This window comes from Camellia sinensis, chromosome 8, assembly GCF_055761805.1.
Source record: "Camellia sinensis isolate YWXY chromosome 8, ASM5576180v1, whole genome shotgun sequence".
NCBI lineage: Eukaryota > Viridiplantae > Streptophyta > Magnoliopsida > Ericales > Theaceae > Camellia > Camellia sinensis.
Genome location: NC_138968.1, coordinates 27,945,590 through 27,952,129, shown reverse-complemented (window position 1 = coordinate 27,952,129; position 6,540 = coordinate 27,945,590). Strand labels below are relative to the sequence as shown.

General features: G+C 35.2%; 1 pseudogene across 1 annotated transcript; it reads left to right on the top strand.

Moving 5' to 3' along the window:
• Positions 1-617: 617 nt before the first annotated feature.
• LOC145796868 (putative fructokinase-7) lies at positions 618-5,821 on the top strand (annotated as a pseudogene). The gene is made up of 7 exons (XR_014337501.1): positions 618-671; positions 1,830-2,005; positions 2,807-3,019; positions 3,119-3,316; positions 3,951-4,091; positions 4,361-4,477; positions 5,534-5,821. The product of XR_014337501.1 is annotated as a putative fructokinase-7 (transcript).
• The last annotated feature ends 719 nt before the right edge of the window (positions 5,822-6,540 follow it).

The window sequence follows — 6,540 nt, the reverse complement described above, 5'->3', positions numbered from 1 at the left end:
TTATTACTAAAGAAAGCCAAGCTTCAACAATACACACTCCAAGATTTTCACCCTCCAACGATTTCTGTCCTCTTCTTCTTCTTCTTCTTCATTGTCTTTCTTTTCCCTTTTTCCCCTTTGTTAGTTCGTGTTTGGATTGAGTGATTTGGAGAGAAAAGAAAAGAAATAGAGAGAAATGTATTTCTCTTCTTTGTTTGGTTATCTTAAGTGGAGAGAAATGAGAAGAAATAGAGAGAAATGGAGAGAAACTCATTTCTCTCATAACCCTTATTTTCAATCTTCCCAAAAGTGGAGAGATTGGGAGAGAAAAGAAATCCACAAATGTTTATATTTTTATAATACCAATTTTACCCCTATAAAAATAAAAGAAATAAAATGATTGAAAATATAAAAAGATTATTTTGGTAATATAACATAAAATAATTTCTTTTCTTTTCTCTTAATGAAATCTAACCAAACAAAAAGGAGAGAAATCACAATCATTTCTTTTCTTTTATTTCTTACTTATCCAAACAAAAAGGAGAGAAATTACAATCATTTCATTTCTTTTCTTTTCTCTTATTACTTAAGTAATCATTTCTTTTCTTTTCTCTCCTAAGTTACCAAACATAGCGTATATCTTTAAGCTCTCTCTCTCTCTCATCACACAATGGCTGAAAGACCCACTTCAGGTTCGTCTTCTTTCTCTCCTTCCATTTCTTGTTGTATGTAGACATTGTATTCATGAATTCTTTGGGTTTTGTCAGAAATCTGATTTCATGAGCTTGTGATGATCTCTCTCTCTCTCTCTCTTTTATTATTTTTTTATACTGTGATAATGGGTTATTGATTCTTGTTTGGTGGGATAATTTTTTAACATTGATTGTTGTTAAGATGCTATATCTTTCTTTTCTGACCAAGATAATAGCTTTTCATTGCTATGTATTTTTCATGTTCATGAAGGTTTGTTATCTTTCTTTGGGATCTCCGGGAATTGATGTGGGGCAGTTGTTAACATAATTTATAATTGTTTTGTTGGGTTATATTTACTTCTTTTTTTTCTTGAAATGGGTCTGTAACGGTTTTTATTTCTATGTTTAAGAATATGTCTTTTGGAATTTGATAATAGCAGAAGATAAGCCCTTCACGTTGCTTGTATGGGTTTGTTAGATTGTTGGTTTTTAGGGCACAAATGTTGTGAACCTCCCCTATGAATAGCACAATTGTGAAGGGCTGTCTTGGGAAAAGGTCAATTGGGTGATGGGACTGATGAGGTTATTTTTAGCACGTAGGATTTCGGTCCCGACCAATCCCAAACAGCCATTTCAGCAAATGTGGACCCAAGATCCTGACATTTACTGGATCCCAGGAAGATGGGTCCCCAACAAATGTGGAACCTTGGGCTCACATTTACAATGGTGGGTGCTCAGAATTGGTTAGGATCAAAATGCACGAGGCCATCCCGGACCATCAGAAAGGGGCTCGGTATCTGGTAGTGTTCACTTTTGAAATCCATTAGGTGGGAATTTTTCTGATATATATATATATATATATATATCAGTGGCATAATGGTAAATGACTCCTAACAGATGAACTCTGTGTATGATTTTGATAAAAGCTGATTTGAAGTTTGTGAACGACTCCAAAATTCTGTTTTCTGTAGTTTCTTTGTAGTTATCTCTTTCTTCTTTTTTTTGAAAATTTTATTGTCATTGGACAAGCGGCAGAGAGTACAAAGAAGGAAAACTTTCACTTCATCTATATTATTCAACTTATGATTTCAAGCGATCTTATTGACTATTTGTCATTTCATATATGTGGTTTATTCTAAGGTTCTGCCTTAATTACAGATGGAAGTAGTTCACTTGTTGTTTGCTTTGGGGAAATGTTGATTGACTTTGTGCCAACAGTCGGCGGAGTTTCACTTGCGGAAGCACCTTCCTTCAAAAAAGCTCCCGGCGGTGCTCCTGCTAATGTTGCTGTTGGTATTGCAAGATTGGGAGGTTCTTCAGCTTTTATTGGCTAGGTGTATTTTATCGCATTATGATCTGCATCTTCCTAATATGCCATGTGCTACTATTATTCCCTTTATTGTGTTTCACTTATAATCCCAGTTATGTGATTTCAGTAAGTTCTCTAATGATCCTAAAATAATTCCTTTCACCCTAATTGCATTCGGAGCCATTATGGTACATGTTTTCCGGGGGTTAGTTTCATCAAATTCTGATATCTAGAATTTATTTTAAAAATATGAATTATTAAGAAAGGGACCGTAATTGAATAATTGAAGTGGTCATTTCATACTTGATACTGAAGTATGAAATGAAGTTATTTCTAATACTGGTTAAAATGGCATCCGTGTTACAGAGAAACACATTAAAATATAAGAATGGAAGTAGCTAGTCATCCCCAAAAATCAAAATAAAAAAATCGCTTTGTTAAAATAGGAATCTATAGTGCTTTCCCAATTGATGGCTAGCCATATTAGGTAGGTTTATGCAAACAAACATGTATATGCGCAGCGCAAGTACTTCACACATTAAAGGGTATCCACATGTAGTTGATTAAGAGAGATTTTTTTTGGCAGAAAATGTTATGAAGCTCTTATAACCAATTGGTATTTTGTTTCCATAATGTATTGCCGGGCCTTCTCATAACTAGTTTAATTTACCACTGTTCATATGCATTGGCTTATTACGTTGCCTTGACAAACTTGTATTGTACATCTATCATCGTTTTCTGTATGTTGTTGCCAAAGCATAATGCCTTTGCTGTTATATTAGCTTAAATGCAATTATGGCTCTGAAATCTTTGCAATTTTTATTAGGTAGGCGAGGATGAATTTGGGTGCATGTTGGCTGATATTTTGAAGCAAAACAAGGTTGACAATTCCGGCATGCGATTTGATCCAAATGCAAGGACTGCACTAGCATTCGTTACTCTCAGGGCTGATGGTGAGCGTGAATTCATGTTTTTCCGTAATCCTAGTGCCGACATGCTTCTTTCTGAATCAGAGCTTGATGTAAACCTTATCAAGCAGGTTTGCTTCTCTTGTCCTTGTTTTTATAGGAATGTAGCAAGATTTACTGATTCTGAGGCAGGTGCTAATTTGGTTGATGATTTTGTATTTCAAATCCAGGCAAGAATTTTCCACTATGGTTCGATTAGTTTGATTGAAGAACCATGCAGGTCAACTCATCTGGCTGCAATAGAAATTGCGAAAGAGTCTGGTTGTGTCCTCTCTTATGATCCGAATTTGAGATTGCCTTTATGGCCCTCAGCGGAAGCTGCTCGGAAGGGAATAATGAGCATATGGGATCAAGCAGATGTTATAAAGGTCTAATTTTGAAATTATGAGATGCATCTGTGAAGTTTCTTGCTGCTGCTAAGGGTAATATCTAAGAAGCATTGACATGGACATGGACATGGACACGAACATGGGTACAAAATGAGACAGTGATTTTGAAAAAGATAGGATATTGACACGAAAGGGATACGACATAAAAAATAATTTTTATATTGGCTATGTATATGCATATAAATTTAGGGCCGAGATATAAGAGGCATCAATGTATACATCGTTTTATTTATTTTTATTTTTTTCACTTTTCTCTCTTTGTTTTCATTTATTTTACTTTCCCCAAATTAGCTTTCAAAAATTAAATAAAAAAAAAAACAAAAAACCTTACAAAGGTGTCCTAAAGCAATGTTCAAACACAAAGACGTGTTCATAAAATGTTCTACAAAAAAATAATAATTAAAAATTGATACTTTACACGGTATGTCTAACACGTGGACGCACATGTCCCTAGCATGTAGGTGTCTGATACGTGTCGACATGGCACCCATTTTGAAGTGTCCATGCTTCCTAGAGTAGTATAACACCTTGTCATTGTATGTGTGACGGGGGTTGGGAGCTGGGAATCATTGTGCAATATAAAACTTACTGGTACTTTCTGTTGAACTTGCAGATAAGTGAGGAAGAAATATCATTCTTGACTGGAGGTGATGATCCTTATGATGACAATGTGGTCTTGGAGGAGCTTTTTCACCCCAACCTTAAGCTTTTGCTTGTGACTGAAGGGTCCGAGGGTTGTAGATACTACACTAAGGTATGTATTTGTATTCATGTTATTGATCTCAAGGGTCTCGCTGGAATCAGTGACAAACTCAGCCTTAACTTTTTGGTATTTTTTTAAAATCAAATGGCAATTGGGTAAACATTCAGATTCACATTATTTTATAATTAGAAACTGATTTGTGGTTTGTCAAGTTGAACTAAATACAAACAGATGGTTTCCATTGATTTTCTACATGATTAAAATTCACTAATGAGTCCATTGATATTAAGATATTAACCATTAATCAACATTTCGCTCAGCAATTTAAGGGTAGAGTTCCTGGTGTTAAAGTTAAAGCCGTCGACACAACTGGTGCGGGCGATGCATTTGTTGGTGGGATATTGAACAGTTTAGTTTCTAATGTGAATCTTTACCAGGTACGTTACTTCTTGCATTAGCTTGAACAAATCGTTTCGTTATATCTTGTTTGATCTTGTTTGATGCTTTTTATTTAAGACAATTTTGGGCATGTGGTAGTGTATTTTGGTCTCATTACTTCTTTGTGTTCCATATGTTCGTATCAATCATTTTATGTTTCTTCTATTATAGAGAAAAATATTGCATGCTTTAGTGTCATCGTAAATATTTTGTTCTTCAATTGATTTTCTTTTAAAAACCCTGACTCCTTATTCTTTTGTCTTTTCTAGTTAGCATTGTTTGGGGGATCCCGTGTCACATGGAAGATTTTATAAACTTTATTTGATGGAAAAAACTAATAATGTTCTCGGTTTTATTGGATAGTTGAATCAAACCAATAAGTAGAAAGGCAAAAACATTTAATCTCATGCTCTGTTTTTTTTCATCAGTTAGTAAAACAATTATCTGGAACATTACTATGCAAAATTGGTAATATTCTTAGTTTTAAAAATTGGGAAAAATTGATAATATTCTCAGTTTTACTAGATAGAATTTATTGGTTCAAAAAATCTTAAATAGGACCTAAACTACCGTAACATTTGTAAATAGAGCTTTTAAGTAATTACCTCTTAAAAATAAATAGGATCACTGTGAAGCACGGATGTAAATGGTATACATTGCATTATTATTTCCCTAAAGGACAGTATGGGTTTGTTTGGTGTAGTTTTCACTTTCAATGTTTTTGTTATTTGTGTTTTTGGAAACATAAACAATGAGTAGTTCGAAAACACCCACCATTTTAGTTTGAAAACAATTTTTTAAAGTTAAATTTTTTTTTAAAAAAAAATACTTAAATTTGTTTCATAAAATATGGCGAGTTATTTAAAAAAATTTCCCAATATAGTTTTTGAAAATACATGCCAAACAAAGTTTCAGTACAGACTTGCACTTGGTATTTGTTTGATCAAATTAGCCAAGATTCTGCTGGAGATTTTACTGTTTATTCATATGCACAAATAATTTACCTCAGCCGTTACTTTTACGAAGAGTAAATCTTGTTGCGGACTCGTTGGCAGGATGAGAAGCAGTTAAGAGAAGCTCTTCTTTTTGCAAATGCTTGTGGTGCTCTAACAGTAACAGAGAAAGGTGCAATTCCTTCCCTACCCACCAAAGAGGCTGTCCTCCAAATCTTGAAGGAAGTTACAGTATGATGGCAAAAAATTATAGCATTTATGTTGTTGTACCTTAAATCTGTTTCTTTTAAGCTAATGAAATTTGGGCTCCTTATCTGGGATAATAATGAGCTGTTTGTTCCTTAATTGTATATTGTGATTATGTACTATAAAATACTGCAAGTTCGATTATTTTTTGAGTTGCTTATGGCTCAACTGTATATGGGGTTGGTTGTGTTCAACGTGGTGTTGTGCAAGTAAATTGAGACCTGGATTTTTTTTTTTTTTTTTTTTTGGGGGTGAGCAAGACAATGGAATCTATTGTTTCAATTAGGGTTTGATGCATTCTATGTGTCTAGCATGAGCACAATACATAAATGCAATCAGAATGCATAACCAGAGTACCCAAAGGCATGAACAATTTCGGTTGTTAATTCATGTTATGGGCGTTTGTTAAAGATTAAAATTTGACAAATTTGGAGAGAAACAAGGGAGGAGGCAAGAAACATGTGATTAGGAATGGCAATGGCCAGGGCGGGGCTGGAGATTGCACTACTCGTTCCCGTTCCCTGAAAGTATGGAATTTCCCGTTCCCGCCCCCAATCTCCGGAGGGGAACCCATTACCCCCCCTTCCCGTCCCCGCACGGGGATCGGGTTTCCTCCACCCCAAAAAATTCCTGACGGTGATGGAGTTACAAAGATGAATTGTCGTCGTCGTCGTCGTCGTCGTCGTCACACAAACACACATGCATACACATCTATAGATCTGAGTCGTCATTATCATCATCATCACACACACATCTGCAGATCTGAGTCGCCATCATCATCATCATCACATACACACACAGGGAGAGAGAAGAGAGGTCTCGATCGGCGATGGGCGACGAGCTTGAGAGAGAAGAGATACTCT